This window comes from Ascidiella aspersa, chromosome 3 (genome assembly GCF_963924565.1).
Source record: "Ascidiella aspersa chromosome 3, kaAscAspe10.2, whole genome shotgun sequence".
Classification (NCBI taxonomy): Eukaryota; Metazoa; Chordata; class Ascidiacea; order Phlebobranchia; family Ascidiidae; genus Ascidiella; species Ascidiella aspersa.
This window is the reverse complement of record NC_139449.1, coordinates 11,488,556-11,515,428: the sequence shown is the minus strand read 5'-3', so window position 1 is coordinate 11,515,428 and position 26,873 is coordinate 11,488,556. Positions and strand designations below refer to the sequence as shown.

At 34.5% G+C, this 26,873-nt stretch overlaps 16 non-coding genes across 16 annotated transcripts; all 16 read left to right on the top strand.

Moving 5' to 3' along the window:
• Positions 1-1,412: 1,412 nt before the first annotated feature.
• On the top strand, positions 1,413-1,484 carry Trnad-guc (transfer RNA aspartic acid (anticodon GUC)). Its single transcript has one exon. It is a non-coding gene; the product is annotated as a tRNA-Asp (tRNA).
• Positions 1,485-3,137: 1,653 nt separating this feature from the next.
• Trnad-guc (transfer RNA aspartic acid (anticodon GUC)) lies at positions 3,138-3,209 on the top strand. The gene has a single exon. It is a non-coding gene; the product is annotated as a tRNA-Asp (tRNA).
• A 1,653-nt stretch (positions 3,210-4,862) lies between these two features.
• Trnad-guc (transfer RNA aspartic acid (anticodon GUC)) lies at positions 4,863-4,934 on the top strand. The gene has a single exon. It is a non-coding gene; the product is annotated as a tRNA-Asp (tRNA).
• A 1,655-nt stretch (positions 4,935-6,589) lies between these two features.
• On the top strand, positions 6,590-6,661 carry Trnad-guc (transfer RNA aspartic acid (anticodon GUC)). The gene has a single exon. It is a non-coding gene; the product is annotated as a tRNA-Asp (tRNA).
• Positions 6,662-8,321: 1,660 nt separating this feature from the next.
• On the top strand, positions 8,322-8,393 carry Trnad-guc (transfer RNA aspartic acid (anticodon GUC)). The gene has a single exon. It is a non-coding gene; the product is annotated as a tRNA-Asp (tRNA).
• A 693-nt stretch (positions 8,394-9,086) lies between these two features.
• Trnad-guc (transfer RNA aspartic acid (anticodon GUC)) lies at positions 9,087-9,158 on the top strand. Its single transcript has one exon. It is a non-coding gene; the product is annotated as a tRNA-Asp (tRNA).
• A 1,658-nt stretch (positions 9,159-10,816) lies between these two features.
• Positions 10,817-10,888, top strand: Trnad-guc (transfer RNA aspartic acid (anticodon GUC)). The gene has a single exon. It is a non-coding gene; the product is annotated as a tRNA-Asp (tRNA).
• A 1,658-nt stretch (positions 10,889-12,546) lies between these two features.
• Trnad-guc (transfer RNA aspartic acid (anticodon GUC)) lies at positions 12,547-12,618 on the top strand. Its single transcript has one exon. It is a non-coding gene; the product is annotated as a tRNA-Asp (tRNA).
• A 1,659-nt stretch (positions 12,619-14,277) lies between these two features.
• Positions 14,278-14,349, top strand: Trnad-guc (transfer RNA aspartic acid (anticodon GUC)). Its single transcript has one exon. It is a non-coding gene; the product is annotated as a tRNA-Asp (tRNA).
• Positions 14,350-16,008: 1,659 nt separating this feature from the next.
• Trnad-guc (transfer RNA aspartic acid (anticodon GUC)) lies at positions 16,009-16,080 on the top strand. Its single transcript has one exon. It is a non-coding gene; the product is annotated as a tRNA-Asp (tRNA).
• Positions 16,081-17,738: 1,658 nt separating this feature from the next.
• Trnad-guc (transfer RNA aspartic acid (anticodon GUC)) lies at positions 17,739-17,810 on the top strand. Its single transcript has one exon. It is a non-coding gene; the product is annotated as a tRNA-Asp (tRNA).
• A 1,659-nt stretch (positions 17,811-19,469) lies between these two features.
• Positions 19,470-19,541, top strand: Trnad-guc (transfer RNA aspartic acid (anticodon GUC)). The gene has a single exon. It is a non-coding gene; the product is annotated as a tRNA-Asp (tRNA).
• A 1,660-nt stretch (positions 19,542-21,201) lies between these two features.
• Trnad-guc (transfer RNA aspartic acid (anticodon GUC)) lies at positions 21,202-21,273 on the top strand. The gene has a single exon. It is a non-coding gene; the product is annotated as a tRNA-Asp (tRNA).
• Positions 21,274-22,933: 1,660 nt separating this feature from the next.
• Trnad-guc (transfer RNA aspartic acid (anticodon GUC)) lies at positions 22,934-23,005 on the top strand. Its single transcript has one exon. It is a non-coding gene; the product is annotated as a tRNA-Asp (tRNA).
• Positions 23,006-24,665: 1,660 nt separating this feature from the next.
• On the top strand, positions 24,666-24,737 carry Trnad-guc (transfer RNA aspartic acid (anticodon GUC)). The gene has a single exon. It is a non-coding gene; the product is annotated as a tRNA-Asp (tRNA).
• Positions 24,738-26,397: 1,660 nt separating this feature from the next.
• Positions 26,398-26,469, top strand: Trnad-guc (transfer RNA aspartic acid (anticodon GUC)). The gene has a single exon. It is a non-coding gene; the product is annotated as a tRNA-Asp (tRNA).
• Positions 26,470-26,873: the final 404 nt, after the last annotated feature.

Here is a 26,873-nt window from a genome sequence, read left to right as displayed (position 1 = left end):
TGAATAATATTTTTTTTAATACAAAAGGTTGGAACAAACATATACTTAATATAGAAAATGAAAATAATAAAATGATGCAACATTTTATGCAACAGCACACGTGCGCAAGTTTTGCTGACAACGCCGACCATGTTGACCTCGCAGAACGCTGGTAACCAACGAAGAGCATGACAGGTTCGGGAAAGATGGACCAACATCAGATATTTTACTGAAATTGATTCTTCTTCCAATTGGCACTGTAGTTGTTTGGTGAGCGTAAGAAGGATTTTTGCAAGCAGTGATATCTGACACGTGTCTAAAACGTTTCGCTTGCTGTCGATAGTCTTTGAAAAGGCATTCTGGTTGGCATTGCAAACGATCGTTTACATGTTCATTTTCTTCGCTTCGAGCTCGTTTCCTTGTTGTACTAGTCGTTGCAGATTTGTTAATGCAAGTGGGTTTACTGTTGGTTGATTGTCTCTTCATTCTACGTCTTGGTTTCGCTGTATGAAATCGTTCAATCTTTGGAGACACGTGAAGCGTTTCACAGAAACTCATGCTCAGGAGTCCGATTGCATTGCAGTTCTCAACAGCATTGGGTGACATTTTATTACTAAAGTCGTCTTGCGATAAATTGAACTCGCTTTTATAATTGTGTCAAACGAAGTATAAGCCAAGTAGTTGATTCCGTATTTATATAGGCAGCAAAGCTGATTTTGATAATTACAAAGAAAAAAGGAGAACTGTCTAATGAAGCGCTGCTGAAATTTTCTGTTAACCTTATCAGTGTTGTTTTTTCAAATTCATTGACCACCCGCTTGCAGAACGGCTGTCCCTTTGATGTACTAATCACAATCTGTATTACCTCTTTAATCAGTTTATCAAGTATTTTTCGGTTTCAATCTCATCAAAGCAAACGATGCACTAAAGACAAATATACAAAATAAGTTTTTCAGTACCTTGAATAAGTACTCAACTGAATATAAATCTTCACTTAGTTAAACTAGAGATATCTAAAGCTTGTTGATAAATATACACGTATAATGACCAGCCAATTAAAATAATATTTCCAATTATCACTGATGGTTTTACAACTTTACAGTATTCAACAAAAATGTGTTTAGCTATTATTTTGAAATCACAAATTCTTGTTCTTTTTGAAAGACACACAAATCAATAAAGTTCAAATGCAATTTAATTTGTTTGCAAGTGGTCTTACGTTTAATGTTGAATATTTCTATCATCTGAGATGTATAGGAAACACGGTTCGATTAGTAAACCATACAATTGTTAACAAAAATATGGATAGAGTTGATATGATATATTAATTTGTAAATGTGACATTCCAAATCTCAGAAGCTTTTTTTTTCTTTCTTATTATTCAAAACGCGAAATAACACCAGCCAATATAGGTATGCTACCCTGTAACGTCTTCCTCGTTAGTATAGTGGTCAGTATCCCCGCCTGTCACGCGGGAGACCGGGGTTCGATTCCCCGACGGGGAGATCTTTTTCAAAGGCTGAAGTTATTCATTTGCTTTTTCTACTCTTATGTTATTTCGATTCCGCTCAAATTGTAAACCTTAACATAATTCTAGATATAACTGATTGGAAGTTGAAACATGAATGAAATACACGAACTTTGCTGTATATTTGGAACCATGAAATTACATGAATAACATTTGAAAACTGAAACATAACAGATAAATACGTGCGCATATATAAAGACAAAACAATAAAGAAAAGCTGAATAATATTTTTTTTAATACAAAAGGTTGGAACAAACATATACTTAATATAGAAAATGAAAATAATAAAATGATGCAACATTTTATGCAACAGCACACGTGCGCAAGTTTTGCTGACAACGCCGACCATGTTGACCTCGCAGAACGCTGGTAACCAACGAAGAGCATGACAGGTTCGGGAAAGATGGACCAACATCAGATATTTTACTGAAATTGATTCTTCTTCCAATTGGCACTGTAGTTGTTTGGTGAGCGTAAGAAGGATTTTTGCAAGCAGTGATATCTGACACGTGTCTAAAACGTTTCGCTTGCTGTCGATAGTCTTTGAAAAGGCATTCTGGTTGGCATTGCAAACGATCGTTTACATGTTCATTTTCTTCGCTTCGAGCTCGTTTCCTTGTTGTACTAGTCGTTGCAGATTTGTTAATGCAAGTGGGTTTACTGTTGGTTGATTGTCTCTTCATTCTACGTCTTGGTTTCGCTGTATGAAATCGTTCAATCTTTGGAGACACGTGAAGCGTTTCACAGAAACTCATGCTCAGGAGTCCGATTGCATTGCAGTTCTCAACAGCATTGGGTGACATTTTATTACTAAAGTCGTCTTGCGATAAATTGAACTCGCTTTTATAATTGTGTCAAACGAAGTATAAGCCAAGTAGTTGATTCCGTATTTATATAGGCAGCAAAGCTGATTTTGATAATTACAAAGAAAAAAGGAGAACTGTCTAATGAAGCGCTGCTGAAATTTTCTGTTAACCTTATCAGTGTTGTTTTTTCAAATTCATTGACCACCCGCTTGCAGAACGGCTGTCCCTTTGATGTACTAATCACAATCTGTATTACCTCTTTAATCAGTTTATCAAGTATTTTTCGGTTTCAATCTCATCAAAGCAAACGATGCACTAAAGACAAATATACAAAATAAGTTTTTCAGTACCTTGAATAAGTACTCAACTGAATATAAATCTTCACTTAGTTAAACTAGAGATATCTAAAGCTTGTTGATAAATATACACGTATAATGACCAGCCAATTAAAATAATATTTCCAATTATCACTGATGGTTTTACAACTTTACAGTATTCAACAAAAATGTGTTTAGCTATTATTTTGAAATCACAAATTCTTGTTCTTTTTGAAAGACACACAAATCAATAAAGTTCAAATGCAATTTAATTTGTTTGCAAGTGGTCTTACGTTTAATGTTGAATATTTATATCATCTGAGATGTATAGGAAACACGGTTCGATTAGTAAACCATACAATTGTTAACAAAAATATGGATAGAGTTGATATGATATATTAATTTGTAAATGTGACATTCCAAATCTCAGAAGCTTTTTTTTTCTTTCTTATTATTCAAAACGCGAAATAACACCAGCCAATATAGGTATGCTACCCTGTAACGTCTTCCTCGTTAGTATAGTGGTCAGTATCCCCGCCTGTCACGCGGGAGACCGGGGTTCGATTCCCCGACGGGGAGATCTTTTTCAAAGGCTGAAGTTATTCATTTGCTTTTTCTACTCTTATGTTATTTCGATTCCGCTCAAATTGTAAACCTTAACATAATTCTAGATATAACTGATTGGAAGTTGAAACATGAATGAAATACACGAACTTTGCTGTATAATTGGAACCATGAAATTACATGAATAACATTTGAAAACTGAAACATAACAGATAAATACGTGCGCATATATAAAGACAAAACAATAAAGAAAAGCTGAATAATATTTTTTTTAATACAAAAGGTTGGAACAAACATATACTTAATATAGAAAATGAAAATAATAAAATGATGCAACATTTTATGCAACAGCACACGTGCGCAAGTTTTGCTGACAACGCCGACCATGTTGACCTCGCAGAACGCTGGTAACCAACGAAGAGCATGACAGGTTCGGGAAAGATGGACCAACATCAGATATTTTACTGAAATTGATTCTTCTTCCAATTGGCACTGTAGTTGTTTGGTGAGCGTAAGAAGGATTTTTGCAAGCAGTGATATCTGACACGTGTCTAAAACGTTTCGCTTGCTGTCGATAGTCTTTGAAAAGGCATTCTGGTTGGCATTGCAAACGATCGTTTACATGTTCATTTTCTTCGCTTCGAGCTCGTTTCCTTGTTGTACTAGTCGTTGCAGATTTGTTAATGCAAGTGGGTTTACTGTTGGTTGATTGTCTCTTCATTCTACGTCTTGGTTTCGCTGTATGAAATCGTTCAATCTTTGGAGACACGTGAAGCGTTTCACAGAAACTCATGCTCAGGAGTCCGATTGCATTGCAGTTCTCAACAGCATTGGGTGACATTTTATTACTAAAGTCGTCTTGCGATAAATTGAACTCGCTTTTATAATTGTGTCAAACGAAGTATAAGCCAAGTAGTTGATTCCGTATTTATATAGGCAGCAAAGTTGATTTTGATAATTACAAAGAAAAAAGGAGAACTGTCTAATGAAGCGCTGCTGAAATTTTCTGTTAACCTTATCAGTGTTGTTTTTTCAAATTCATTGACCACCCGCTTGCAGAACGGCTGTCCCTTTGATGTACTAATCACAATCTGTATTACCTCTTTAATCAGTTTATCAAGTATTTTTCGGTTTCAATCTCATCAAAGCAAACGATGCACTAAAGACAAATATACAAAATAAGTTTTTCAGTACCTTGAATAAGTACTCAACTGAATATAAATCTTCACTTAGTTAAACTAGAGATATCTAAAGCTTGTTGATAAATATACACGTATAATGACCAGATAATTAAAATAATATTTCCAATTATCACTGATGGTTTTACAACTTTACAGTATTCAACAAAAATGTGTTTAGCTATTATTTTGAAATCACAAATTCTTGTTCTTTTTGAAAGACACACAAATCAATAAAGTTCAAATGCAATTTAATTTGTTTGCAAGTGGTCTTACGTTTAATGTTGAATATTTATATCATCTGAGATGTATAGGAAACACGGTTCGATTAGTAAACCATACAATTGTTAACAAAAATATGGATAGAGTTGATATGATATATTAATTTGTAAATGTGACATTCCAAATCTCAGAAGCTTTTTTTTTCTTTCTTATTATTCAAAACGCGAAATAACACCAGCCAATATAGGTATGCTACCCTGTAACGTCTTCCTCGTTAGTATAGTGGTCAGTATCCCCGCCTGTCACGCGGGAGACCGGGGTTCGATTCCCCGACGGGGAGATCTTTTTCAAAGGCTGAAGTTATTCATTTGCTTTTTCTACTCTTATGTTATTTCGATTCCGCTCAAATTGTAAACCTTAACATAATTCTAGATATAACTGATTGGAAGTTGAAACATGAATGAAATACACGAACTTTGCTGTATATTTGGAACCATGAAATTACATGAATAACATTTGAAAACTGAAACATAACAGATAAATACGTGCGCATATATAAAGACAAAACAATAAAGAAAAGCTGAATAATATTTTTTTTAATACAAAAGGTTGGAACAAACATATACTTAATATAGAAAATGAAAATAATAAAATGATGCAACATTTTATGCAACAGCACACGTGCGCAAGTTTTGCTGACAACGCCGACCATGTTGACCTCGCAGAACACTGGTAACCAACGAAGAGCATGACAGGTTCGGGAAAGATGGACCAACATCAGATGTTTTTTTGCTGAAATTGATTCTTCTTCCAATTGGCACTGTAGTTGTTTGGTGAGCGTAAGAAGGATTTTTGCAAGCAGTGATATCTGACACGTGTCTAAAACGTTTCGCTTGCTGTCGATAGTCTTTGAAAAGGCATTCTGGTTGGCATTGCAAACGATCGTTTACATGTTCATTTTCTTCGCTTCGAGCTCGTTTCCTTGTTGTACTAGTCGTTGCAGATTTGTTAATGCAAGTGGGTTTACTGTTGGTTGATTGTCTCTTCATTCTACGTCTTGGTTTCGCTGTATGAAATCGTTCAATCTTTGGAGACACGTGAAGCGTTTCACAGAAACTCATGCTCAGGAGTCCGATTGCATTGCAGTTCTCAACAGCATTGGGTGACATTTTATTACTAAAGTCGTCTTGCGATAAATTGAACTCGCTTTTATAATTGTGTCAAACGAAGTATAAGCCAAGTAGTTGATTCCGTATTTATATAGGCAGCAAAGCTGATTTTGATAATTACAAAGAAAAAAGGAGAACTGTCTAATGAAGCGCTGCTGAAATTTCTGTTAACCTTATCAGTGTTGTTTTTTCAAATTCATTGACCACCCGCTTGCAGAACGGCTGTCCCTTTGATGTACTAATCACAATCTGTATTACCTCTTTAATCAGTTTATCAAGTATTTTTCGGTTTCAATCTCATCAAAGCAAACGATGCACTAAAGACAAATATACAAAATAAGTTTTTCAGTACCTTGAATAAGTATTCAACTGAATATAAATCTTCACTTAGTTAAACTAGAGATATCTAAAGCTTGTTGATAAATATACACGTATAATGACGAGCCAATTAAAATAATATTTCCAATTATCACTGATGGTTTTACAACTTTACAGTATTCAACAAAAATGTGTTTAGCTATTATTTTGAAATCACCAATTCTTGTTCTTTTTGAAAGACACACAAATCAATAAAGTTCAAATGCAATTTAATTTGTTTGCAAGTGGTCTTACGTTTAATGTTGAATATTTCTATCATCTGAGATGTATAGGAAACACGGTTCGATTAGTAAACCATACAATTGTTAACAAAAATATGGATAGAGTTGATATGATATATTAATTTGTAAATGTGACATTCCAAATCTCAGAAGCTTTTTTTTTCTTTCTTATTATTCAAAACGCGAAATAACACCAGCCAATATAGGTATGCTACCCTGTCACGTCTTCCTCGTTAGTATAGTGGTCAGTATCCCCGCCTGTCACGCGGGAGACCGGGGTTCGATTCCCCGACGGGGAGATCTTTTTCAAAGGCTGAAGTTATTCATTTGCTTTTTCTACTCTTATGTTATTTCGATTCCGCTCAAATTGTAAACCTTAACATAATTCTAGATATAACTGATTGGAAGTTGGTAGTTGAAACATGAATGAAATACACGAACTTTGCTGTATATTTGGAACCATGAAATTACATGAATAACATTTGAAAACTGAAACATAACAGATAAATACGTGCGCATATATAAAGACAAAACAATAAAGAAAAGCTGAATAATATTTTTTTTAATACAAAAGGTTGGAACAAACATATACTTAATATAGAAAATGAAAATAATAAAATGATGCAACATTTTATGCAACAGCACACGTGCGCAAGTTTTGCTGACAACGCCGACCATGTTGACCTCGCAGAACACTGGTAACCAACGAAGAGCATGACAGGTTCGGGAAAGATGGACCAACATCAGATATTTTACTGAAATTGATTCTTCTTCCAATTGGCACTGTAGTTGTTTGGTGAGCGTAAGAATAATTTTTGCAAGCAGTGATATCTGACACGTGTCTAAAACGTTTCGCTTGCTGTCGATAGTCTTTGAAAAGGCATTCTGGTTGGCATTGCAAACGATCGTTTACATGTTCATTTTCTTCGCTTCGAGCTCGTTTCCTTGTTGTACTAGTCGTTGCAGATTTGTTAATGCAAGTGGGTTTACTGTTGGTTGATTGTCTCTTCATTCTACGTCTTGGTTTCGCTGTATGAAATATTTCAATCTTTGGAGACACGTGAAGCGTTTCACAGAAACTCATGCTCAGGAGTCCGATTGCATTGCAGTTCTCAACAGCATTGGGTGACATTTTATTACTAAAGTCGTCTTGCGATAAATTGAACTCGCTTTTATAATTGTGTCAAACGAAGTATAAGCCAAGTAGTTGATTCCATATTTATATTGGCAGCAAAGCTGATTTTGATAATTCCAAACAAAAAAGGAGAACTGTCTAATGAAGCGCTGCTGAAATTTTCTGTTAACCTTATCAGTGTTGTTTCTTCAAATACATTGACCACCCGCTTGCAGAACGGCTGTCCCTTTAAAGTACTAATCACAATCTGTATTACCTCTTTAATCAGTTTATCAAGTATTTTTCGGTTTCAATCTCATCAAAGCAAACGATGCACTAAAGACAAATATACAAAATAAGTTTTTCAGTACCTTGAATAAGTACTCAACTGAATATAAATCTTCACTTAGTTAAACTAGAGATATCTAAAGCTTGTTGATAAATATACACGTATAATGACGAGCCAATTAAAATAATATTTCCAATTATCACTGATGGTTTTACAACTTTACAGTATTCAACAAAAATGTGTTTAGCTATTATTTTGAAATCACCAATTCTTGTTCTTTTTGAAAGACACACAAATCAATAAAGTTCAAATGCAATTTAATTTGTTTGTAAGTGGTCTTACGTTTAATGTTGAATATTTCTATCATCTGAGATGTATAGGAAACACGGTTCGATTAGTAAACCATACAATTGTTAACAAAAATATGGATAGAGTTGATATGATATATTAATTTGTAAATGTGACATTCCAAATCTCAGAAGCTTTTTTTTTCTTTCTTATTATTCAAAACGCGAAATAACACCAGCCAATATAGGTATGCTACCCTGTCACGTCTTCCTCGTTAGTATAGTGGTCAGTATCCCCGCCTGTCACGCGGGAGACCGGGGTTCGATTCCCCGACGGGGAGATCTTTTTGAAAGGCTGAAGTTATTCATTTGCTTTTTCTACTCTTATGTTATTTCGATTCCGCTCAAATTGTAAACCTTAACATAATTCTAGATATAACTGATTGGAAGTTGGTAGTTGAAACATGAATGAAATACACGAACTTTGCTGTATATTTGGAACCATGAAATTACATGAATAACATTTGAAAACTGAAACATAACAGATAAATACGTGCGCATATATAAAGACAAAACAATAAAGAAAAGCTGAATAATATTGTTTTTAATACAAAAGGTTGGAACAAACATATACTTAATATAGAAAATGAAAATAATAAAATGATGCAACATTTTATGCAACAGCACACGTGCGCAAGTTTTGCTGACAACGCCGACCACGTTGACCTCGCAGAACACTGGTAACCAACGAAGAGCATGACAGGTTCGGGAAAGATGGACCAACATCAGATATTTTACTGAAATTGATTCTTCTTCCAATTGGCACTGTTGAATATTTCTATCATCTGAGATGTATAGGAAACACGGTTCGATTAGTAAACCATACAATTGTTAACAAAAATATGGATAGAGTTGATATGATATATTAATTTGTAAATGTGACATTCCAAATCTCAGAAGCTTTTTTTTTCTTTCTTATTATTCAAAACGCGAAATAACACCAGCCAATATAGGTATGCTACCCTGTCACGTCTTCCTCGTTAGTATAGTGGTCAGTATCCCCGCCTGTCACGCGGGAGACCGGGGTTCGATTCCCCGACGGGGAGATCTTTTTCAAAGGCTGAAGTTATTCATTTGCTTTTTCTACTCTTATGTTATTTCGATTCCGCTCAAATTGTAAACCTTAACATAATTCTAGATATAACTGATTGGAAGTTGGTAGTTGAAACATTAATGAAATACACGAACTTTGCTGTATATTTGGAACCATGAAATTACATGAATAACATTTGAAAACTGAAACATAACAGATAAATACGTGCGCATATATAAAGACAAAACAATAAAGAAAAGCTGAATAATATTTTTTATAATACAAAAGGTTGGAACAAACATATACTTAATATAGAAAATGAAAATAATAAAATGATGCAACATTTTATGCAACAGCACACGTGCGCAAGTTTTGCTGACAACGCCGACCATGTTGACCTCGCAGAACACTGGTAACCAACGAAGAGCATGACAGGTTCGTGAAAGATGGACCAACATCAGATGTTTTACTGAAATTGATTCTTCTTCCAATTGGCACTGTAGTTGTTTGGTGAGCGTAAGAAGGATTTTTGCAAGCAGTGATATCTGACACGTGTCTAAAACGTTTCGCTTGCTGTCGATAGTCTTTGAAAAGGCATTCTGGTTGGCATTGCAAACGATCGTTTACATGTTCATTTTCTTCGCTTCGAGCTCGTTTCCTTGTTGTACTAGTCGTTGCAGATTTGTTAATGCAAGTGGGTTTACTGTTGGTTGATTGTCTCTTCATTCTACGTCTTGGTTTCGCTGTATGAAATCTTTCAATCTTTGGAGACGCGTGAAGCGTTTCACAGAAACTCATGCTCAGGAGTCCGATTGCATTGCAGTTCTCAACAGCATTGGGTGACATTTTATTACTAAAGTCGTCTTGCGATAAATTGAACTCGCTTTTATAATTGTGTCAAACGAAGTATAAGCCAAGTAGTTGATTCCATATTTTTATAGGCAGCAAAGTTGATTTTGATAATTACAAACAAAAAAGGAGAACTGTCTAATGAAGCGCTGCTGAAATTTTCTGTTAACCTTATCAGTGTTGTTTTTTCAAATTCATTGACCACCCGCTTGCAGAACGGCTGTCCCTTTGATGTACTAATCACAATCTGTATTACCTCTTTGATCAGTTTATCAAGTATTTTTCGGTTTCAATCTCATCAAAGCAAACGATGCACTAAAGACAAATATACAAAATAAGTTTTTCAGTACCTTGAATAAGTACTCAACTGAATATAAATCTTCACTTAGTTAAACTAGAGATATCTAAAGCTTGTTGATAAATATACACGTATAATGACGAGCCAATTAAAATAATATTTCCAATTATCACTGATGGTTTTACAACTTTACAGTATTCAACAAAAATGTGTTTAGCTATTATTTTGAAATCACCAATTCTTGTTCTTTTTGAAAGACACACAAATCAATAAAGTTCAAATGCAATTTAATTTGTTTGCAAGTAGTCTTACGTTTAATGTTGAATATTTTCATCATCTGAGATGTATAGGAAACACGGTTCGATTAGTAAACCATACAATTGTTAACAAAAATATGGATAGAGTTAATATGATATATTAATTTGTAAATGTGACATTCCAAATCTCAGAAGCTTTTTTTTTTTTTTATTATTCAAAACGCGAAATAACACCAGCCAATATAGGTATGCTACCCTGTCACGTCTTCCTCGTTAGTATAGTGGTCAGTATCCCCGCCTGTCACGCGGGAGACCGGGGTTCGATTCCCCGACGGGGAGATCTTTTTCAAAGGCTGAAGTTATTCATTTGCTTTTTCTACTCTTATGTTATTTCGATTCCGCTCAAATTGTAAACCTTAACATAATTCTAGATATAACTGATTGGAAGTTGGTAGTTGAAACATGAATGAAATACACGAACTTTGCTGTATATTTGGAACCATGAAATTACATGAATAACATTTGAAAACTGAAACATAACAGATAAATACGTGCGCATATATAAAGACAAAACAATAAAGAAAAGCTGAATAATATTTTTTTTAATACAAAAGGTTGGAACAAACATATACTTAATATAGAAAATGAAAATAATAAAATTATGCAACATTTTATGCAACAGCACACGTGCGCAAGTTTTGCTGACAACTTCGACCATGTTGACCTCGCAGAACACTGGTAACCAACGAAGAGCATGACAGGTTCGGGAAAGATGGACCAACATCAGATATTTTACTGAAATTGATTCTTCTTCCAATTGGCACTGTAGTTGTTTGGTGAGCGTAAGAAGGATTTTTGCAAGCAGTGATATCTGACACGTGTCTAAAACGTTTCGCTTGCTGTCGATAGTCTTTGAAAAGGCATTCTGGTTGGCATTGCAAACGATCGTTTACATGTTCATTTTCTTCGCTTCGAGCTCGTTTCCTTGTTGTACTAGTCGTTGCAGATTTGTTAATGCAAGTGGGTTTACTGTTGGTTGATTGTCTCTTCATTCTACGTCTTGGTTTCGCTGTATGAAATCGTTCAATCTTTGGAGACACGTGAAGCGTTTCACAGAAACTCATGCTCAGGAGTCCGATTGCATTGCAGTTCTCAACAGCATTGGGTGACATTTTATTACTAAAGTCGTCTTGCGATAAATTGAACTCGCTTTTATAATTGTGTCAAACGAAGTATAAGCCAAGTAGTTGATTCCATATTTTTATAGGCAGCAAAGTTGATTTTGATAATTACAAACAAAAAAGGAGAACTGTCTAATGAAGCGCTGCTGAAATTTTCTGTTAACCTTATCAGTGTTGTTTTTTCAAATTCATTGACCACCCGCTTGCAGAACGGCTGTCCCTTTGATGTACTAATCACAATCTGTATTACCTCTTTGATCAGTTTATCAAGTATTTTTCGGTTTCAATCTCATCAAAGCAAACGATGCACTAAAGACAAATATACAAAATAAGTTTTTCAGTACCTTGAATAAGTACTCAACTGAATATAAATCTTCACTTAGTTAAACTAGAGATATCTAAAGCTTGTTGATAAATATACACGTATAATGACGAGCCAATTAAAATAATATTTCCAATTATCACTGATGGTTTTACAACTTTACAGTATTCAACAAAAATGTGTTTAGCTATTATTTTGAAATCACCAATTCTTGTTCTTTTTGAAAGACACACAAATCAATAAAGTTCAAATGCAATTTAATTTGTTTGCAAGTAGTCTTACGTTTAATGTTGAATATTTTCATCATCTGAGATGTATAGGAAACACGGTTCGATTAGTAAACCATACAATTGTTAACAAAAATATGGATAGAGTTAATATGATATATTAATTTGTAAATGTGACATTCCAAATCTCAGAAGCTTTTTTTTTTTTTTATTATTCAAAACGCGAAATAACACCAGCCAATATAGGTATGCTACCCTGTCACGTCTTCCTCGTTAGTATAGTGGTCAGTATCCCCGCCTGTCACGCGGGAGACCGGGGTTCGATTCCCCGACGGGGAGATCTTTTTCAAAGGCTGAAGTTATTCATTTGCTTTTTCTACTCTTATGTTATTTCGATTCCGCTCAAATTGTAAACCTTAACATAATTCTAGATATAACTGATTGGAAGTTGGTAGTTGAAACATGAATGAAATACACGAACTTTGCTGTATATTTGGAACCATGAAATTACATGAATAACATTTGAAAACTGAAACATAACAGATAAATACGTGCGCATATATAAAGACAAAACAATAAAGAAAAGCTGAATAATATTTTTTTTAATACAAAAGGTTGGAACAAACATATACTTAATATAGAAAATGAAAATAATAAAATTATGCAACATTTTATGCAACAGCACACGTGCGCAAGTTTTGCTGACAACTTCGACCATGTTGACCTCGCAGAACACTGGTAACCAACGAAGAGCATGACAGGTTCGGGAAAGATGGACCAACATCAGATATTTTACTGAAATTGATTCTTCTTCCAATTGGCACTGTAGTTGTTTGGTGAGCGTAAGAAGGATTTTTGCAAGCAGTGATATCTGACACGTGTCTAAAACGTTTCGCTTGCTGTCGATAGTCTTTGAAAAGGCATTCTGGTTGGCATTGCAAACGATCGTTTACATGTTCATTTTCTTCGCTTCGAGCTCGTTTCCTTGTTGTACTAGTCGTTGCAGATTTGTTAATGCAAGTGGGTTTACTGTTGGTTGATTGTCTCTTCATTCTACGTCTTGGTTTCGCTGTATGAAATCGTTCAATCTTTGGAGACACGTGAAGCGTTTCACAGAAACTCATGCTCAGGAGTCCGATTGCATTGCAGTTCTCAACAGCATTGGGTGACATTTTATTACTAAAGTCGTCTTGCGATAAATTGAACTCGCTTTTATAATTGTGTCAAACGAAGTATAAGCCAAGTAGTTGATTCCGTATTTATATAGGCAGCAAAGCTGATTTTGATAATTACAAAGAAAAAAGGAGAACTGTCTAATGAAGCGCTGCTGAAATTTTCTGTTAACCTTATCAGTGTTGTTTTTTCAAATTCATTGACCCACCCGCTTGCAGAACGGCTGTCCCTTTGATGTACTAATCACAATCTGTATTACCTCTTTGATCAGTTTATCAAGTATTTTTCGGTTTCAATCTCATCAAAGCAAACGATGCACTAAAGACAAATATACAAAATAAGTTTTTCAGTACCTTGAATAAGTACTCAACTGAATATAAATCTTCACTTAGTTAAACTAGAGATATCTAAAGCTTGTTGATAAATATACACGTATAATGACGAGCCAATTAAAATAATATTTCCAATTATCACTGATGGTTTTACAACTTTACAGTATTCAACAAAAATGTGTTTAGCTATTATTTTGAAATCACCAATTCTTGTTCTTTTTGAAAGACACACAAATCAATAAAGTTCAAATGCAATTTAATTTGTTTGCAAGTAGTCTTACGTTTAATGTTGAATATTTTCATCATCTGAGATGTATAGGAAACACGGTTCGATTAGTAAACCATACAATTGTTAACAAAAATATGGATAGAGTTAATATGATATATTAATTTGTAAATGTGACATTCCAAATCTCAGAAGCTTTTTTTTTTTTTTATTATTCAAAACGCGAAATAACACCAGCCAATATAGGTATGCTACCCTGTCACGTCTTCCTCGTTAGTATAGTGGTCAGTATCCCCGCCTGTCACGCGGGAGACCGGGGTTCGATTCCCCGACGGGGAGATCTTTTTCAAAGGCTGAAGTTATTCATTTGCTTTTTCTACTCTTATGTTATTTCGATTCCGCTCAAATTGTAAACCTTAACATAATTCTAGATATAACTGATTGGAAGTTGGTAGTTGAAACATGAATGAAATACACGAACTTTGCTGTATATTTGGAACCATGAAATTACATGAATAACATTTGAAAACTGAAACATAACAGATAAATACGTGCGCATATATAAAGACAAAACAATAAAGAAAAGCTGAATAATATTTTTTTAATACAAAAGGTTGGAACAAACATATACTTAATATAGAAAATGAAAATAATAAAATGATGCAACATTTTATGCAACAGCACACGTGCGCAAGTTTTGCTGACAACGCCGACCATGTTGACCTCGCAGAACACTGGTAACCAACGAAGAGCATGACAGGTTCGGGAAAGATGGACCAACATCAGATATTTTACTGAAATTGATTCTTCTTCCAATTGGCACTGTAGTTGTTTGGTGAGCGTAAGAAGAATTTTTGCAAGCAGTGATATCTGACACGTGTCTAAAACGTTTCGCTTGCTGTCGATAGTCTTTGAAAAGGCATTCTGGTTGGCATTGCAAACGATCGTTTACATGTTCATTTTCTTCGCTTCGAGCTCGTTTCCTTGTTGTACTAGTCGTTGCAGATTTGTTAATGCAAGTGGGTTTACTGTTGGTTGATTGTCTCTTCATTCTACGTCTTGGTTTCGCTGTATGAAATATTTCAATCTTTGGAGACACGTGAAGCGTTTCACAGAAACTCATGCTCAGGAGTCCGATTGCATTGCAGTTCTCAACAGCATTGGGTGACATTTTATTACTAAAGTCGTCTTGCGATAAATTGAACTCGCTTTTATAATTGTGTCAAACGAAGTATAAGCCAAGTAGTTGATTCCGTATTTATATAGGCAGCAAAGCTGATTTTGATAATTACAAAGAAAAAAGGAGAACTGTCTAATGAAGCGCTGCTGAAATTTTCTGTTAACCTTATCAGTGTTGTTTTTTCAAATTCATTGACCCACCCGCTTGCAGAACGGCTGTCCCTTTGATGTACTAATCACAATCTGTATTACCTCTTTGATCAGTTTATCAAGTATTTTTCGGTTTCAATCTCATCAAAGCAAACGATGCACTAAAGACAAATATACAAAATAAGTTTTTCAGTACCTTGAATAAGTACTCAACTGAATATAAATCTTCACTTAGTTAAACTAGAGATATCTAAAGCTTGTTGATAAATATACACGTATAATAACCAGCCAATTAAAATAATATTTCCAATTATTACTGATGGTTTTACAACTTTACAGTATTCAACAAAAATGTGTTTAGCTATTATTTTGAAATCACAAATTCTTGTTCTTTTTGAAAGACACACAAATCAATAAAGTTCAAATGCAATTTAATTTGTTTGCAAGTGGTCTTACGTTTAATGTTGAATATTTCTATCATCTGAGATGTATAGGAAACACGGTTCGATTAGTAAACCATACAATTGTTAACAAAAATATGGATAGAGTTGATATGATATATTAATTTGTAAATGTGACATTCCAAATTCAGAAGCTTTTTTTTTCTTTCTTATTATTCAAAACGCGAAATAACACCAGCCAATATAGGTATGCTACCCTGTCACGTCTTCCTCGTTAGTATAGTGGTCAGTATCCCCGCCTGTCACGCGGGAGACCGGGGTTCGATTCCCCGACGGGGAGATCTTTTTCAAAGGCTGAAGTTATTCATTTGCTTTTTCTACTCTTATGTTATTTCGATTCCGCTCAAATTGTAAACCTTAACATAATTCTAGATATAACTGATTGGAAGTTGGTAGTTGAAACATGAATGAAATACACGAACTTTGCTGTATATTTGGAACCATGAAATTACATGAATAACATTTGAAAACTGAAACATAACAGATAAATACGTGCGCATATATAAAGACAAAACAATAAAGAAAAGCTGAATAACATTTTTTTTAATACAAAAGGTTGGAACAAACATATACTTAATATAGAAAATGAAAATAATAAAATGATGCAACATTTTATGCAACAGCACACGTGCGCAAGTTTTGCTGACAACGCCGACCATGTTGACCTCGCAGAACACTGGTAACCAACGAAGAGCATGACAGGTTCGGGAAAGATGGACCAACATCAGATATTTTACTGAAATTGATTCTTCTTCCAATTGGCACTGTAGTTGTTTGGTGAGCGTAAGAAGGATTTTTGCAAGCAGTGATATCTGACACGTGTCTAAAACGTTTCGCTTGCTGTCGATAGTCTTTGAAAAGGCATTCTGGTTGGCATTGCAAACGATCGTTTACATGTTCATTTTCTTCGCTTCGAGCTCGTTTCCTTGTTGTACTAGTCGTTGCAGATTTGTTAATGCAAGTGGGTTTACTGTTGGTTGATTGTCTCTTCATTCTACGTCTTGGTTTCGCTGTATGAAATCTTTCAATCTTTGGAGACACGTGAAGCGTTTCACAGAAACTCATGCTCAGGAGTCCGATTGCATTGCAGTTCTCAACAGCATTGGGTGACATTTTATTACTAAAGTCGTCTTGCGATAAATTGAACTCGCTTTTATAATTGTGTCAAACGAAGTATAAGCCAAGTAGTTGATTCCATATTTTTATAGGCAGCAAAGTTGATTTTGATAATTACAAACAAAAAAGGAGAACTGTCTAATGAAGCGCTGCTGAAATTTTCTGTTAACCTTATCAGTGTTGTTTTTTCAAATTCATTGACCACCCGCTTGCAGAACGGCTGTCCCTTTGATGTACTAATCACAATCTGTATTACCTCTTTGATCAGTTTATCAAGTATTTTTCGGTTTCAATCTCATCAAAGCAAACGATGCACTAAAGACAAATATACAAAATAAGTTTTTCAGTACCTTGAATAAGTACTCAACTGAATATAAATCTTCACTTAGTTAAACTAGAGATATCTAAAGCTTGTTGATAAATATACACGTATAATGACGAGCCAATTAAAATAATATTTCCAATTATCACTGATGGTTTTACAACTTTACAGTATTCAACAAAAATGTGTTTAGCTATTATTTTGAAATCACCAATTCTTGTTCTTTTTGAAAGACACACAAATCAATAAAGTTCAAATGCAATTTAATTTGTTTGCAAGTAGTCTTACGTTTAATGTTGAATATTTTCATCATCTGAGATGTATAGGAAACACGGTTCGATTAGTAAACCATACAATTGTTAACAAAAATATGGATAGAGTTAATATGATATATTAATTTGTAAATGTGACATTCCAAATCTCAGAAGCTTTTTTTTTTTTTTATTATTCAAAACGCGAAATAACACCAGCCAATATAGGTATGCTACCCTGTCACGTCTTCCTCGTTAGTATAGTGGTCAGTATCCCCGCCTGTCACGCGGGAGACCGGGGTTCGATTCCCCGACGGGGAGATCTTTTTCAAAGGCTGAAGTTATTCATTTGCTTTTTCTACTCTTATGTTATTTCGATTCCGCTCAAATTGTAAACCTTAACATAATTCTAGATATAACTGATTGGAAGTTGGTAGTTGAAACATGAATGAAATACACGAACTTTGCTGTATATTTGGAACCATGAAATTACATGAATAACATTTGAAAACTGAAACATAACAGATAAATACGTGCGCATATATAAAGACAAAACAATAAAGAAAAGCTGAATAATATTTTTTTTAATACAAAAGGTTGGAACAAACATATACTAAATATAGAAAATGAAAATAATAAAATTATGCAACATTTTATGCAACAGCACACGTGCGCAAGTTTTGCTGACAACTTCGACCATGTTGACCTCGCAGAACACTGGTAACCAACGAAGAGCATGACAGGTTCGGGAAAGATGGACCAACATCAGATATTTTACTGAAATTGATTCTTCTTCCAATTGGCACTGTAGTTGTTTGGTGAGCGTAAGAAGGATTTTTGCAAGCAGTGATATCTGACACGTGTCTAAAACGTTTCGCTTGCTGTCGATAGTCTTTGAAAAGGCATTCTGGTTGGCATTGCAAACGATCGTTTACATGTTCATTTTCTTCGCTTCGAGCTCGTTTCCTTGTTGTACTAGTCGTTGCAGATTTGTTAATGCAAGTGGGTTTACTGTTGGTTGATTGTCTCTTCATTCTACGTCTTGGTTTCGCTGTATGAAATCGTTCAATCTTTGGAGACACGTGAAGCGTTTCACAGAAACTCATGCTCAGGAGTCCGATTGCATTGCAGTTCTCAACAGCATTGGGTGACATTTTATTACTAAAGTCGTCTTGCGATAAATTGAACTCGCTTTTATAATTGTGTCAAACGAAGTATAAGCCAAGTAGTTGATTCCGTATTTATATAGGCAGCAAAGCTGATTTTGATAATTACAAAGAAAAAAGGAGAACTGTCTAATGAAGCGCTGCTGAAATTTTCTGTTAACCTTATCAGTGTTGTTTTTTCAAATTCATTGACCCACCCGCTTGCAGAACGGCTGTCCCTTTGATGTACTAATCACAATCTGTATTACCTCTTTGATCAGTTTATCAAGTATTTTTCGGTTTCAATCTCATCAAAGCAAACGATGCACTAAAGACAAATATACAAAATAAGTTTTTCAGTACCTTGAATAAGTACTCAACTGAATATAAATCTTCACTTAGTTAAACTAGAGATATCTAAAGCTTGTTGATAAATATACACGTATAATGACGAGCCAATTAAAATAATATTTCCAATTATCACTGATGGTTTTACAACTTTACAGTATTCAACAAAAATGTGTTTAGCTATTATTTTGAAATCACCAATTCTTGTTCTTTTTGAAAGACACACAAATCAATAAAGTTCAAATGCAATTTAATTTGTTTGCAAGTAGTCTTACGTTTAATGTTGAATATTTTCATCATCTGAGATGTATAGGAAACACGGTTCGATTAGTAAACCATACAATTGTTAACAAAAATATGGATAGAGTTAATATGATATATTAATTTGTAAATGTGACATTCCAAATCTCAGAAGCTTTTTTTTTTTTTTATTATTCAAAACGCGAAATAACACCAGCCAATATAGGTATGCTACCCTGTCACGTCTTCCTCGTTAGTATAGTGGTCAGTATCCCCGCCTGTCACGCGGGAGACCGGGGTTCGATTCCCCGACGGGGAGATCTTTTTCAAAGGCTGAAGTTATTCATTTGCTTTTTCTACTCTTATGTTATTTCGATTCCGCTCAAATTGTAAACCTTAACATAATTCTAGATATAACTGATTGGAAGTTGGTAGTTGAAACATGAATGAAATACACGAACTTTGCTGTATATTTGGAACCATGAAATTACATGAATAACATTTGAAAACTGAAACATAACAGATAAATACGTGCGCATATATAAAGACAAAACAATAAAGAAAAGCTGAATAATATTTTTTTAATACAAAAGGTTGGAACAAACATATACTTAATATAGAAAATGAAAATAATAAAATGATGCAACATTTTATGCAACAGCACACGTGCGCAAGTTTTGCTGACAACGCCGACCATGTTGACCTCGCAGAACACTGGTAACCAACGAAGAGCATGACAGGTTCGGGAAAGATGGACCAACATCAGATATTTTACTGAAATTGATTCTTCTTCCAATTGGCACTGTAGTTGTTTGGTGAGCGTAAGAAGAATTTTTGCAAGCAGTGATATCTGACACGTGTCTAAAACGTTTCGCTTGCTGTCGATAGTCTTTGAAAAGGCATTCTGGTTGGCATTGCAAACGATCGTTTACATGTTCATTTTCTTCGCTTCGAGCTCGTTTCCTTGTTGTACTAGTCGTTGCAGATTTGTTAATGCAAGTGGGTTTACTGTTGGTTGATTGTCTCTTCATTCTACGTTTTGGTTTCGCTGTATGAAATATTTCAATCTTTGGAGACACGTGAAGCGTTTCACAGAAACTCATGCTCAGGAGTCCGATTGCATTGCAGTTCTCAACAGCATTGGGTGACATTTTATTACTAAAGTCGTCTTGCGATAAATTGAACTCGCTTTTATAATTGTGTCAAACGAAGTATAAGCCAAGTAGTTGATTCCGTATTTATATAGGCAGCAAAGCTGATTTTGATAATTACAAAGAAAAAAGGAGAACTGTCTAATGAAGCAATGCTGAAATTTTCTGTTAACCTTATCAGTGTTGTTTTTTCAAATTCATTGACCCACCCGCTTGCAGAACGGCTGTCCCTTTGATGTACTAATCACAATCTGTATTACCTCTTTAATCAGTTTATCAAGTATTTTTCAGTTTCAATCTCATCAAAGCAAACGATGCACTAAAGACAAATATACAAAATAAGTTTTTCAGTACCTTGAATAAGTACTCAACTGAATATAAATCTTCACTTAGTTAAACTAGAGATATCTAAAGCTTGTTGATAAATATACACGTATAATGACGAGCCAATTAAAATAATATTTCCAATTATCACTGATGGTTTTACAACTTTACAGTATTCAACAAAAATGTGTTTAGCTATTATTTTGAAATCACCAATTCTTGTTCTTTTTGAAAGACACACAAATCAATAACGTTCAAATGCAATTTAATTTGTTTGCAAGTGGTCTTACGTTTAATGTTGAATATTTCTATCATCTGAGATGTATAGGAAACACGGTTCGATTAGTAAACCATACAATTGTTAACAAAAATATGGATAGAGTTGATATGATATATTAATTTGTAAATGTGACATTCCAAATCTCAGAAGCTTTTTTTTTCTTTCTTATTATTCAAAACGCGAAATAACACCAGCCAATATAGGTATGCTACCCTGTCACGTCTTCCTCGTTAGTATAGTGGTCAGTATCCCCGCCTGTCACGCGGGAGACCGGGGTTCGATTCCCCGACGGGGAGATCTTTTTCAAAGGCTGAAGTTATTCATTTGCTTTTTCTACTCTTATGTTATTTCGATTCCGCTCAAATTGTAAACCTTAACATAATTCTAGATATAACTGATTGGAAGTTGGTAGTTGAAACATTAATGAAATACACGAACTTTGCTGTATATTTGGAACCATGAAATTACATGAATAACATTTGAAAACTGAAACATAACAGATAAATACGTGCGCATATATAAAGACAAAACAATAAAGAAAAGCTGAATAATATTTTTTTTAATACAAAAGGTTGGAACAAACATATACTTAATATAGAAAATGAAAATAATAAAATGATGCAACATTTTATGCAACAGCACACGTGCGCAAGTTTTGCTGACAACGCCGACCATGTTGACCTCGCAGAACACTGGTAACCAACGAAGAGCATGACAGGTTCGTGAAAGATGGACCAACATCAGATGTTTTACTGAAATTGATTCTTCTTCCAATTGGCACTGTAGTTGTTTGGTGAGCGTAAGAAGGATTTTTGCAAGCAGTGATATCTGACACGTGTCTAAAACGTTTCGCTTGCTGTCGATAGTCTTTGAAAAGGCATTCTGGTTGGCATTGCAAACGATCGTTTACATGTTCATTTTCTTCGCTTCGAGCTCGTTTCCTTGTTGTACTAGTCGTTGCAGATTTGTTAATGCAAGTGGGTTTACTGTTGGTTGATTGTCTCTTCATTCTACGTCTTGGTTTCGCTGTATGAAATCTTTCAATCTTTGGAGACGCGTGAAGCGTTTCACAGAAACTCATGCTCAGGAGTCCGATTGCATTGCAGTTCTCAACAGCATTGGGTGACATTTTATTACTAAAGTCGTCTTGCGATAAATTGAACTCGCTTTTATAATTGTGTCAAACGAAGTATAAGCCAAGTAGTTGATTCCATATTTTTATAGGCAGCAAAGTTGATTTTGATAATTACAAACAAAAAAGGAGAACTGTCTAATGAAGCGCTGCTGAAATTTTCTGTTAACCTTATCAGTGTTGTTTTTTCAAATTCATTGACCACCCGCTTGCAGAACGGCTGTCCCTTTGATGTACTAATCACAATCTGTATTACCTCTTTGATCAGTTTATCAAGTATTTTTCGGTTTCAATCTCATCAAAGCAAACGATGCACTAAAGACAAATATACAAAATAAGTTTTTCAGTACCTTGAATAAGTACTCAACTGAATATAAATCTTCACTTAGTTAAACTAGAGATATCTAAAGCTTGTTGATAAATATACACGTATAATGACGAGCCAATTAAAATAATATTTCCAATTATCACTGATGGTTTTACAACTTTACAGTATTCAACAAAAATGTGTTTAGCTATTATTTTGAAATCACCAATTCTTGTTCTTTTTGAAAGACACACAAATCAATAAAGTTCAAATGCAATTTAATTTGTTTGCAAGTAGTCTTACGTTTAATGTTGAATATTTTCATCATCTGAGATGTATAAGAAACACGGTTCGATTAGTAAACCATACAATTGTTAACAAAAATATGGATAGAGTTGATATGATATATTAATTTGTAAATGTGACATTCCAAATCTCAGAAGCTTTTTTTTTCTTTCTTATTATTCAAAACGCGAAATAACACCAGCCAATATAGGTATGCTACCCTGTCACGTCTTCCTCGTTAGTATAGTGGTCAGTATCCCTGCCTGTCACGCGGGAGACCGGGGTTCGATTCCCCGACGGGGAGATCTTTTTCAAAGGCTGAAGTTATTCATTTGCTTTTTCTACTCTTATGTTATTTCGATTCCGCTCAAATTGTAAACCTTAACATAATTCTAGATATAACTGATTGGAAGTTGGTAGTTGAAACATTAATGAAATACACGAACTTTGCTGTATATTTGGAACCATGAAATTACATGAATAACATTTGAAAACTGAAACATAACAGATAAATACGTGCGCATATATAAAGACAAAACAATAAAGAAAAGCTGAATAATATTTTTTTTGATACAAAAGGTTGGAACAAACATATACTTAATATAGAAAATGAAAATAATAAAATGATGCAACATTTTATGCAACAGCACACGTGCGCAAGTTTTGCTGACAACGCCGACCATGTTGACCTCGCAGAACACTGGTAACCAACGAAGAGCATGACAGGTTCGGGAAAGATGGACCAACATCAGATGTTTTACTGAAATTGATTCTTCTTCCAATTGGCACTGTAGTTGTTTGGTGAGCGTAAGAAGGATTTTTGCAAGCAGTGATATCTGACACGTGTCTAAAACGTTTCGCTTGCTGTCGATAGTCTTTGAAAAGGCATTCTGGTTGGCATTGCAAACGATCGTTTACATGTTCATTTTCTTCGCTTCGAGCTCGTTTCCTTGTTGTACTAGTCGTTGCAGATTTGTTAATGCAAGTGGGTTTACTGTTGGTTGATTGTCTCTTCATTCTACGTCTTGGTTTCGCTGTATGAAATCTTTCAATCTTTGGAGACACGTGAAGCGTTTCACAGAAACTCATGCTCAGGAGTCCGATTGCATTGCAGTTCTCAACAGCATTGGGTGACATTTTATTACTAAAGTCGTCTTGCGATAAATTGAACTCGCTTTTATAATTGTGTCAAACGAAGTATAAGCCAAGTAGTTGATTCCATATTTTTATAGGCAGCAAAGTTGATTTTGATAATTACAAACAAAAAAGGAGAACTGTCTAATGAAGCGCTGCTGAAATTTTCTGTTAACCTTATCAGTGTTGTTTTTTCAAATTCATTGACCACCCGCTTGCAGAACGGCTGTCCCTTTGATGTACTAATCACAATCTGTATTACCTCTTTGATCAGTTTATCAAGTATTTTTCGGTTTCAATCTCATCAAAGCAAACGATGCACTAAAGACAAATATACAAAATAAGTTTTTCAGTACCTTGAATAAGTACTCAACTGAATATAAATCTTCACTTAGTTAAACTAGAGATATCTAAAGCTTGTTGATAAATATACACGTATAATGACCAGCCAATTAAAATAATATTTCCAATTATCACTGATGGTTTTACAACTTTACAGTATTCAACAAAAATGTGTTTAGCTATTATTTTGAAATCACAAATTCTTGTTCTTTTTGAAAGACACACAAATCAATAAAGTTCAAATGCAATTTAATTTGTTTGCAAGTGGTCTTACGTTTAATGTTGAATATTTCTATCATCTGAGATGTATAGGAAACACGGTTCGATTAGTAAACCATACAATTGTTAACAAAAATATGGATAGAGTTGATATGATATATTAATTTGTAAATGTGACATTCCAAATCTCAGAAGCTTTTTTTTTCTTTCTTATTATTCAAAACGCGAAATAACACGAGCCAATATAGGTATGCTACCCTGTAACGTCTTCCTCGTTAGTATAGTGGTCAGTATCCCCGCCTGTCACGCGGGAGACCGGGGTTCGATTCCCCGACGGGGAGATCTTTTTCAAAGGCTGAAGTTATTCATTTGCTTTTTCTACTCTTATGTTATTTCGATTCCGCTCAAATTGTAAACCTTAACATAATTCTAGATATAACTGATTGGAAGTTGGTAGTTGAAACATGAATGAAATACACGAACTTTGCTGTATATTTGGAACCATGAAATTACATGAATAACATTTGAAAACTGAAACATAACAGATAAATACGTGCGCATATATAAAGACAAAACAATAAAGAAAAGCTGAATAATATTTTTTTTAATACAAAAGGTTGGAACAAACATATACTTAATATAGAAAATGAAAATAATAAAATGATGCAACATTTTATGCAACAGCACACGTGCGCAAGTTTTGCTGACAACGCCGACCATGTTGACCTCGCAGAACACTGGTAACCAACGAAGAGCATGACAGGTTCGGGAAAGATGGACCAACATCAGATATTTTACTGAAATTGATTCTTCTTCCAATTGGCACTGTAGTTGTTTGGTGAGCGTAAGAAGAATTTTTGCAAGCAGTGATATCTGACACGTGTCTAAAACGTTTCGCTTGCTGTCGATAGTCTTTGAAAAGGCATTCTGGTTGGCATTGCAAACGATCGTTTACATGTTCATTTTCTTCGCTTCGAGCTCGTTTCCTTGTTGTACTAGTCGTTGCAGATTTGTTAATGCAAGTGGGTTTACTGTTGGTTGATTGTCTCTTCATTCTACGTCTTGGTTTCGCTGTATGAAATATTTCAATCTTTGGAGACACGTGAAGCGTTTCACAGAAACTCATGCTCAGGAGTCCGATTGCATTGCAGTTCTCAACAGCATTGGGTGACATTTTATTACTAAAGTCGTCTTGCGATAAATTGAACTCGCTTTTATAATTGTGTCAAACGAAGTATAAGCCAAGTAGTTGATTCCGTATTTATATAGGCAGCAAAGCTGATTTTGATAATTACAAAGAAAAAAGGAGAACTGTCTAATGAAGCGCTGCTGAAATTTTCTGTTAACCTTATCAGTGTTGTTTTTTCAAATTCATTGACCACCCGCTTGCAGAACGGCTGTCCCTTTGATGTACTAATCACAATCTGTATTACCTCTTTAATCAGTTTATCAAGTATTTTTCGGTTTCAATCTCATCAAAGCAAACGATGCACTAAAGGCAAATATACAAAATAAGTTTTTCAGTACCTTGAATAAGTACTCAACTGAATATAAATCTTCACTTAGTTAAACTAGAGATATCTAAAGCTTGTTGATAAATATACACGTATAATGACCAGCCAATTAAAATAATATTTCCAATTATCACTGATGGTTTTACAACTTTACAGTATTCAACAAAAATGTGTTTAGCTATTATTTTGAAATCACAAATTCTTGTTCTTTTTGAAAGACACACAAATCAATAAAGTTCAAATGCAATTTAATTTGTTTGCAAGTGGTCTTACGTTTAATGTTGAATATTTCTATCATCTGAGATGTATAGGAAACACGGTTCGATTAGTAAACCATACAATTGTTAACAAAAATATGGATAGAGTTGATATGATATATTAATTTGTAAATGTGACATTCCAAATCTCAGAAGCTTTTTTTTTCTTTCTTATTATTCAAAACGCGAAATAACACGAGCCAATATAGGTATGCTACCCTGTAACGTCTTCCTCGTTAGTATAGTGGTCAGTATCCCCGCCTGTCACGCGGGAGACCGGGGTTCGATTCCCCGACGGGGAGATCTTTTTCAAAGGCTGAAGTTATTCATTTGCTTTTTCTACTCTTATGTTATTTCGATTCCGCTCAAATTGTAAACCTTAACATAATTCTAGATATAACTGATTGGAAGTTGGTAGTTGAAACATGAATGAAATACACGAACTTTGCTGTATATTTGGAACCATGAAATTACATGAATAACATTTGAAAACTGAAACATAACAGATAAATACGTGCGCATATATAAAGACAAAACAATAAAGAAAAGCTGAATAATATTTTTTTTAATACAAAAGGTTGGAACAAACATATACTTAATATAGAAAATGAAAATAATAAAATGATGCAACATTTTATGCAACAGCACACGTGCGCAAGTTTTGCTGACAACGCCGACCATGTTGACCTCGCAGAACACTGGTAAC